Consider the following 9,690-nt stretch of genomic DNA (forward strand, 5'->3'; position numbering starts at 1 on the left):
CCCAGGCACCCAAAACATGCTTATTTTATTTTATTTTTTTTTATTTATTATTTTTTTTAAAAGATATGTGTTGAGTTACAATTTTATTTATTTGACACAGAGAGGGAACACAAGCAGGGGGAGTGGGAGAGGGAGAAGCAGGCCTCCCGCCGAGCAGGGAGCCGGATGCGGGGCTTGATCCCAGGACCCTGGGATTACGACCTGAGCCGAAGGCAGACGCTCAACGACTGAGCCACCCAGGCGCCCCAACATGCTTATTTTAAATAGAGCCTGTTTCATTTCCATAAGTGGGAACAGGCACCACTTGTTAACAAGTAAAAGATCACTAAAAATAATGACAATGAGAACGCTATTTTTTTTTAGTCTATCTGAACGAAGGGACACCGGACCCTCCCTTTTCACAAGTAACATTAGCAAGTGCTAGGCATTTCTCGCGCAATGGCACCAAACTGAGCTGGGTCTTTCTGTGTCATCAAGATTGAGGACAATTGCAAAGCATTTCAGCCTGAGCTTCAGTGCTATTTAACCCCATCTGTCCTCCTCAGAAACCCCTTGCCCGTGGCTCGGGCCCTACTCTGGGACCCCTGACGGCAGTGATGGAGGGCACAGCTGGGGGGTGGGGTCTCCAGGCAGCTTTTCCTAAAGACCCCTCCTGCAGGGCCAGCGGAGTAAGCTGAGGCTTCAGGGAGCAGGACCTCAGACTGGGGCTGGCCTGGGCTGGGTCCTCCGGAAGCTCTCCAAACACATCAAGGTGGAAGATTCTGGACTTGGTGTCTATAGGGAAGGAAGCCTCAAGGGAGCCTGAGGGGTCACTCCTTCCCTGAGATGGGGATCAGGGCGGAGAGGCAGCCTTTGGGAGGACACCGTGTCCTCTATTGGGTCTAGTGAGTCCAGGTGTCTGTGGGACTCGAGGGTGGGGGTGGGGGGTTGTCCCAAGGAGGCAGGAAGAAAACCCACAGGAAGATCCCCCATGATGGGATCAGGAGAACCGGGTTCTCCTTTTTTTCTCCAGTGTCCCTCTTTTTCTTCCTCTCTGACTGTCCCCCTCCCCCAGCCAGAACAGTGATTCTTTAGGGGTGATAAGAAGCTTGATAAACACCACCAGGGACACCTGGGTGGCTCTGTCCGTTAAGTGTCTGCCTTCGGGTCCTGGGATCAAGTCCCCCATCAGGCTCCCTGCTCAGCGGGGAGCCTGCTTCTCCCTCTGCCTGCCGCTCCCCCTGCTTGTGCTCGCTCCCTCGCTCTCTCACTCTCTTTCTCATGCGCTCTCTCTGACAAATAAATAAATAAAATATTAAAAAAAAAAATCACCGCCGATATATAAGATAACTTTACGTGTGGACAATAAAACAATCATTTCCTCACTGCCCCTTGGCAGGTAGAGCAGAGGGGTGGCACCCTCCAGGACTGTCCCTGCCAGAGGTGGGACAAAGGACAAGCACTGCTCTGGGGCAAAAGATCTGGCCCATGGGAAGCTGAACCAGGTCACCATCATCACGTGGTGCCTGGGCTTTAGAACCTTTCCTTTCTGGCCCATGGGCCTGGGCTTCAGGTCTCTGCCCCCACCCCCACCACCAGATTTCTTCCATGGGGTCCCGCCAATGCCCTCTTTATCCCTTAACACACAAAACTCCTTTCTTCTATTTCTTCCAGAAGAGCTAGATTTGCTTATTTGACCTGAGCTACAAGCAACCTTAAATTTGCCTTCCAGTGCCAGGTAGTCAAAAAGCAAAAAAAAAAAAAAAAAAAAAGCAAAGAGCAAAATAAATCATGCTACAAAAAGCAAAGAAAAATAAAGCAAAGGGCGCCTGGGTGGCTCAGTCGTTAACATCTGCCTTCGGCTCAGGTCATGATCCCAGGGTCCTGGGATCGAGCCCCGCATCGGGCTCCCTGCTCGGCAGGAAGCCTGCTTCTCCCTCTCCCCGTCCCCCTGCCTGTGTTCCCTCTCTCGCTGTGTCTCTCTGTGTCAAATAAATAAATCTTAAAAAAAAAAAAAAATAGATAAAATAAAGCAAAGACACAGTTGCAATTTTATATCAAAAACAGTAGGAACAGTCCCTTCCTGCTACATTCCCTCCTTGCAGCAAGCTCCAGAGCCAAGCCCCACCAAAGACTCCCCCTCTCCAGAGACACACTCACACCCATGCTCCCAGCCTTTCACACACTCGCTGTCTCACACCCTCACACACACACACACACACACCTCCTAGGGACTGGGATCTCACCAGACAGCACAGTGGCTTTCTCTGAGCTCTCCAGGGCCTGACAGGGACAGCCAGACCTCAGGGTCTTCCTGTGGAGACAGGGGCCTGCAGCTGGGCTACTAAAGTAGGGGGCAAGATGGGGAGGGGTGGCTCTGGCTGGTGTCTCTTCCCCCCCCCCCCCCCGCTGCTACCCCAGCTCTGCGTCCCCTTCCCACCTCTCCGAGTGGACACTAGCCCAACTCAACCTCCCCGCTTGCCCTGGGGTGTGCGAAAGCAATCGCCTACCCCCACGATCCATCCCTGAGCCCTGTGAACCGTAAGAGATTTCCAGAGTTCATTTTAAATGTGTCCAGTCCCTTTCTCCTCCCACAGCCTGGTCACATGGTGGTGCCGGGCTGTTCCTGTGTGCTCGACCTCAGGAGTTTGTGTGTGTGCACATGTGTTCCCAATTTCTAGTCCTCTATCATCACCCATCCATGCCAGGCCCCCCCACCCCGCCCCCATTTGTGTGCATTTACCTATGTGTGTATGTGCGTTTATGTTCTCACATTCCCCTTTCATTTCCTGCAGGTGGGTTCGCCGGGATCTGGGCACACTTGATCCGCGTGGGGAGAGCCAGCCCACCAGCCCACTGCATGCTCCCTGCTGTTCTGCTGCTCTTCAGACTCAGTCCGTCCAGCCCCACGAGCCCCCCCACCATGTGACCCTAGAGGCTCTGGAACATTCGCCAGTCCGACAGGTGTAAGGTGATGTGCCGTTGTTTTCAGTTGCACGTCTCTTGTCTCTTGTTAGGAAGGATTTCCATCATCTCTTCCCTGGGTTTTGTTTTCCTCTTGCGGAAATCACCCCTTCCTGTCCTGTTCTCCATTGGCTTCGCTGCCCTGCTATCTGTTGCTTTGCAGTTCTTCCTTTATTCTAAATATTAGTGTCTCGTTGACTGGGGACATTACAGATACCTTACCTACTGTGCCAACGCTTTTAACTCCAAGGGGCCTTTCAATGGACAGAACTCCTTAATTTTGGAGTAATCAGATTCATCAGGAGGTATTTTGGGGGTAAGGGATGGGGGGAGGCTTATGTTATGTGCTTTTGAAACTTGGTTTAAAGGTCTGCCCTGGATCACAGTATTCTCCTCTGCTCTCTGCTTTAAGCTTTGTCAATGAGCTTTCACACTGACACCGTGAATCCATCTAGAGGCCATTCTGTATGTGGTGTTAGGAAGGAATCCGGTTTTATTTTTCTCCACAAAAAGACCCCCCGTCCCCTATAGCATCTACTGAACAGTCTGATTTACATGTTAAACTCCCATAGGCATTGGGTCTGTCTTTCTGGTCTCTGTTCTCTTCCATTGTCTGCCTCTTGCTGTGGCAGTACTGTATTCTTTTTTAAGATTTTATTTATTTATTCGAGAGAGACAGAGAGAGCACAAGCAGAGGGAGAGGGAGAAGCAGACTCCCTGCTCAGCAGGGAGCCCGATGCGGGGCTCGATCCCAGGACCCTGAGATCAGGACCTGAGCCGAAGGCAGATGCTTAACTGACTGAGCCACCCAGGCGTCCCAGTACTGCATTTTTTAAATTATTATAATTACTATGGTTTTACAAATCTGGTAGGGAAAAACACACCCTCCAGCTTCTTTTTTTTTTTTTTTAAGTTTTCTTAGTTATTTGTGGATCTCCATTCATCTATAAAAATTCTATTGCACACTTATAAAATTTCTTCCAAAAATACAACTGGAATTTTGATTAGGATTGCCTTACGTTTAAAGAGAAGCTAAATTAAATTTGGAGAGAACTTATGTCTTCATAACTTTGTCATCCTACTCTACATTATGGTCTATTTCTCTATTTATTCAGATTTGCTTTTCTGTCTTTATTAAAGTCTTCTACCAAGAGGTCTTACGTATTCTTGTATGTTCAGCGTACTTCATATCTTGCTGCTGCGAATATCTCATTTTTCAGTTGGGTATCGGAGATGTAGAGATACACCGAAAATACAATGGGTCTGGTAGGTTTATATCTAGCAATGTTGCTGGAATCTCTTACTGACTCCAGTAGTTAATGTGTTGATTTCCAAGGCTCTTCTAGGAAAATGATCACGGCAATTAATGAGAATTTTATCTCCTCCCTTCTAACCCTTACACCTTTTATTGCTTTTTCTTTCTTTATCACATGGGCAAGGGTCTCCAGAATGATGCTAAATCATAGTATCTTGTTTCTGATCTTAACGGGACAGGGACATCGTGGGCATGAATGAAAACATGGGACACCTGTATCTGCACCCCCATCTCTCTCATGGCTCGGCTGACCATTCCCTGGATCATGGTGTCTGGGCTGGGGGCTGAGGGCCATTATGCATAATAATTGTTGTGGATTTTTGGCATGGAAACTGCATCAAATTCAACAAGTTCCCTTCTCTTTCTAGCTTAGTAAGAATTTGTATCATAAGTAACAAATCTATCAGGTGCTTTGTCTACATTGTCTGATGCTATCGCATGCTCTTTCTTACTTATTTTTATCAGCGTGCAGAGCTATATTGATAAATTTCCTAATGAATTCCTGGAATAAGACCTACTTGATCATGATGTGTTATTTTTAATACAATATAGTTTATTTTGTTTAGGACTTTAACATCTCTGTTCACGAATGAAGTGAGCAGGTCATTTTCTTTTTCATTTTGTTTTGTCCTTATCTGGTTTTCAGAATCAAAATTTCACTATCCTCATAAAATTTTCTGGGAAATGTTCCCCCTTTTTTCTATTATCTGGAATAGCTTATAAAAAATAGAAGTTATTCACATCTCCTCTTTTTCTTTCATTATTTTTGTCAGAAAAAATCTGCTATTTTATGAAGAACTAGCTTTTGGGTTTATTAATTTTCTAAATTGTCCTTTGGTTCTTGGAGCACCTGGGTGGTTCAGTCGGTTAAGCGTCTGCCTTCAGCTCAGATCATGATCCCAGGGTCTTGGGATTGAGCCCCGTGTCGGACTCCCTGCTCAGCGGGAAGCCTGCTTCTCCCTCTCGCTCTGCCTCTCCCCCTGCTTTGCTCTCTTGCTCACTTGCTCTCTCTCAAATAAATAAATAAAATCTTTAAAAAAAATAAATTGTCCTTTGGTTCTTATTTGCTATCTTCCTCTCATCTTTATGATTGCCATTACTTTTACAAATGTGCTGATATTTTCCCCCAACTTTATGATTTTAATGATCTACTCATTTATTTCAGACATTTCTATTTCCTGATAAATACAGTTAAAGCTGTACATTTTCCTCAAAGTACTTCTTAGCTGTGTCCCACTGCTTTGAACACGTAATGCTTCTATTCATGCAAATATACATATGTTTCATTTTTCTTTATGATTTCCTCATCACCTCAAGGATTATTTAATGATGTATGACTTGGTTTCTAAATTTTTTTAAAAGATTTTATTTATTTACTTGAGAGAGAGAGAGAGAGCACAAGTGGGGTGAGGGTCAGAGGGAGAAGCAGACTCTCTGCTGAGCAGGGAGTCGGATGTGGGACTCGATCCCGATCCCAGAACTCCGGATCATGACCTGAGCCCAAGGCAGACGCTTAACCAAATGAGCCACCCAGGCATCCTGATTTGGTTTCTAAATTTTAAGAATTTTAAGCTACCCCAGTTTGAGTTGTAATTCTTAGATGATTGTGATCAATTTCAATTGGGAAAAACTTCCATCCCTGTTGTTTTTATTTCTAGTTTTATTACATTATGGCCAAATAACACAATCAGTCTCATATCTATCCATTGTAATTTACTGAGATTTTATTTATGGTCTAGGTCATAGCTTATTTTTGTAAATGTTTAGAGATACTCCAAAAAAAAAAAAGAGTTGACTTTCTGTTGAGTGTAGATAATTGTTCACGCCATTGACATTAGTGTGTATTCCTTTTGTACGTTTGTTCTCTCCGTCTACGAGAGAGGTGCGGTATTACTGTTGTCTATCTGTGTCTCCCTACAGCTCCATCAGTGTGCACTTACCAGCATGTAAAGCTATATTGTCAAGTGCATTTACCTTTGTGATATATTTTATGAGTTTATAACATCTTTGTTTGTCCCTTGTGACTTTTAACCTTAAATTGTATTTTTTCACAGAGTCAGTTAGTCACATATTAAGATTCCTGCCTTGGCTTTCTTTTTATTCATGTTCACTTGGAATATCTTTCCTTAGCCTTTAGAAAAAAAATACTTCTGTACCTTTAAGAAAATGGAAGTGATTTATATTCAGGAAGATGTACCGATTTTAAGTGTACAGTATGCTGCATTGTGATAAATGTATGTACTCATGTAACCACTGGCCAATCAAGTCACAACACACCCATTACCTTGGAAGTCCTCTTGGGCACCTTCTCACTGATCCCCACCCTCTGTAAATAACCACTGCTTTTGATTTCTATCACCATAGATTAGTTTTGCTTTTCTCAAATTTCCCATAAGTACAATCAATTAGTAAGTTTCTGGTTTCTTTCACTCAACATAACATCAAAAGATTTTTTATTGAGGGGTGACTGGGTGGCTCAGTCAGTTGAGTGTCTGACTCTTGGTTTCGACTCTGATCGGGATCTCCCGGTCGTGAGATCAAGCCCCATGTGGGGCTCTGTGCTCAGCACACAGAGTCTGCTTGGGCTTCTTTCCCTCTTCCTCTCCCTCCCTCTCTGCCCCCCCGCCCCCCCCCCCCGCCGCCATGTGCGCCCTCATACTCTCTCTCTCAGATAAGTAAATAAATCTTTTTTAAAAAAATATTTTTTTATTGAGATATGGCTTACATTTAGTAAAACTTATCCTTTTTAGTATACAGTTCTATGAACTTGACAAAAGCCATTACTACAATGAAGATCGAGAACATTTCTATCATCCAAAAACTTCCTGTGTCCCTTTATAGTCAGCCCCTCCCCCTTCCTGTTGCCCTCAGCAGCCCCTGATCTGCTTTTTACCCTAGGGTTTTGTCTTTTACAGAGTGCTACAGAAGAACTATAAGCATTTTAGAAGAACTAATAGCATTTTGAGTCCGACTTTTTTCACTTAGCATAATGCATTTGAGATTCATCCGTGGTCTTGTATGTATCAATACTTCTTTCCTTTTTATTGCTGAATAGTATTGCATGGTATGGATGTACCACAGTTTGTCTATCTGTTTACCACCCAAAGGGTATTTGGGGTTTGGGCAATTATGAATAAAGCTACCTTAATCATTTGCATGCAGGGTTTTTTGGGGGTTTTTTTTGGTTTTTTTTTTAAAGTAATCTCTATTCCCAAGGTGGGGCTCGATCTCACAACCCTGAGATCAAAAGTCGCATGCTCCACGGACTGAGCCAGCCAGGCGCCCCTGCATGTGGGTTTTTAAATGAACATAAATTTTCATCTGCCTTGGGTAAAAAACAAGGGGAAGGATTGCTGCATCATCTGCCAAGCGTGTTTAACCTTGTAAAGTACTGCCAGACTGTCATTCTCCACGAGGGTGCATGAGAATTGCATTTGCTCTCGGTCCCCGTCAGCACTAGGATTGTGAGCTTTTGGACCGGCCGTTCCAAGAGATTTGCAGTGTTGTCTCGCTGTGATTTTAATGTGCATTTCCCTAATGGGTAATGACATTGAACGTTCTTTCAACTTTCAGTCTCATTTGCCATGAATGTATCTTCTTTGTTGACTGTCTATTCAAATCTTCTGGCCATTTTTAATTGGATTGTTCCTTTTATTACTGAGTTTTGAGAGTTTTTCATAAACTTTGGATATAGTCCATATTGGATAAGGCTTATAAATATTTTCTCCCAGTCTGTGGTTTGTCTTTTCACTTTCTTAACAGAGTTTGGTTTTTTATTAAGTTTTGAAGTTTTTAATTTTGATGAGGTGAAGAGACGCCTGGGTGGCTCAGTCGGTTAAGTGTCTGCCTTTGGCTCAGGTCATGATTCAAGGGTCCTGGGATGGAGTTCCGCATCCCGCTCCTTGCTCAGCGGGGAGTCTACTTCTCCTTCTGCCTGCCACTCCCCCTGCTTGTGCTCGCTCTCTCTGACAAATAAATAAATAAAATCATTTAAAAAAACTTTTTTAATGAGGTAAAATTTATCAGCTTTTAAATTGTGTGGATCATGGGGCACCTGGCCGGCTCAGTCGGTGGAGCATGCGACACTTGATCTCGGCATTCTGAATTCAAGCCCCATGTTGGGTGTAGAGATTACTTAAAAATAAAATCTTTAAAAAAAATTTATGGATCGTGGTTTTGGCGTTGTGTCTAAGAAATCTTTGTTTAATGCAAAAACCACAAGAATTATTTTATGCTTTCTTCTAGAAATTTTATAACTCGGGATTTCACATTTATGTCTGAGATCCATTTTGAATTTTATGTCTGATGTGAAACAGGAGTTGGAGTTCATCCTTTTGCATGTGGATGTCCAACCGTTCCAGCACCATTAGTTGAAAAGACGATCATCCTTTCTTCACTGGCTTGCTTTTGCAGCTTTATCAGATCCTTGGGGAAGCACACTGTCAGGGTGGGGGTGACTCCCAGGTTCTAATGTGTCCTCCTGGGGGCTTGTGGGGAGGTGCGGAAGGGAAAGCCTAAGGCCAGTGGTCTCCGCTCTTTTCCCCAATGCCTCAGCCAACGGATGTCTTGCAGCCCCAATACAACTCTGGTGAAACCTGCACTGCGGTCAGCATGGAGCAAAAACAGCCTCTCAGCAACACAAGGAGGGGTAAGAACCACACACAAAGTGCTTCCCTCTGGCATCTTGCTGTTGCCACCTCTGGCCATACTTGGTCCTGCCCACACATGCGTGAACACACACCTCCACCAACACACACACACACACACACACACACACCCCTACACGCAGACACATGCTACACACGCGTGTCATATGTAACACACATGCACACATATCAACACACACCTGCGCCCACATACACCTCCACGGATGCACATGTACACCTGCACACACTACCAGACACACACACCGTATCAAAACAGCCATCGGTCTCCAGCAGGGGGTGTGTCTCCCTTTTTTGTCTAATTTTATTTTTTCCCCCAGATCCTCGCTTCTCTCTGCAGTTGCCTGGGGTTCATATCCGAGAGGGAGACGTTAGTGTGCTCATTCACCAACAAGACCAAAGGCTGGCAGACTGTGGACCTCAGGCTTTTATAACGTTGCTTTTATAAATAAATAACTCCAGAAAGAGTTGACTTTCTGTTGGGTGTAGTTAATTGTTCACACCACTGACATCAGGTGTGTATTCTTTTGTATATTTGTTCTCTCCGTCTACGAGAGAGGGGTGGTATTGCCGTTGACCATCATGTAAAGCTATATTGTCAAGTGCACTTATCTTTGTCTGTGGTTTATTTTATGAGTTTTATGAGTTTGTTACATCTCTGTTTGTCCCTTGTGACTTTTAACCCTGAATTATATTTTTGTACATAGCAAGTTAAGATTCCAGAGGGTCAATCAACCTTACCAGTTGGACCCTTAACCCCACTGTCCT

The 9,690-nt window shown here is 44.4% G+C and overlaps 1 long non-coding RNA gene across 2 annotated transcripts in view; it reads left to right on the forward strand.

Moving 5' to 3' along the window:
- Positions 1–9,389, forward strand: part of LOC115944385 (uncharacterized) — a 23,262-nt gene extending 13,873 nt beyond the window's left edge. Inside the window, exons 2-5 of one of the 2 annotated variants that reach the window (XR_014138457.1) lie at positions 2,775–2,950; positions 7,174–7,274; positions 8,813–8,906; positions 9,263–9,389. This is a non-coding gene — a long non-coding RNA (uncharacterized LOC115944385). Of the gene's footprint in view, positions 1–2,774; positions 2,951–7,173; positions 7,275–8,812; positions 8,907–9,242 lie in introns of both variants that reach the window. The other variant, XR_004078940.2, reaches the window with a different exon arrangement.
- Positions 9,390–9,690: the final 301 nt, after the last annotated feature.

This window comes from Leptonychotes weddellii, chromosome 11 (genome assembly GCF_054177405.1).
Source record: "Leptonychotes weddellii isolate Sample4059 chromosome 11, ASM5417740v2, whole genome shotgun sequence".
Classification (NCBI taxonomy): Eukaryota; Metazoa; Chordata; class Mammalia; order Carnivora; family Phocidae; genus Leptonychotes; species Leptonychotes weddellii.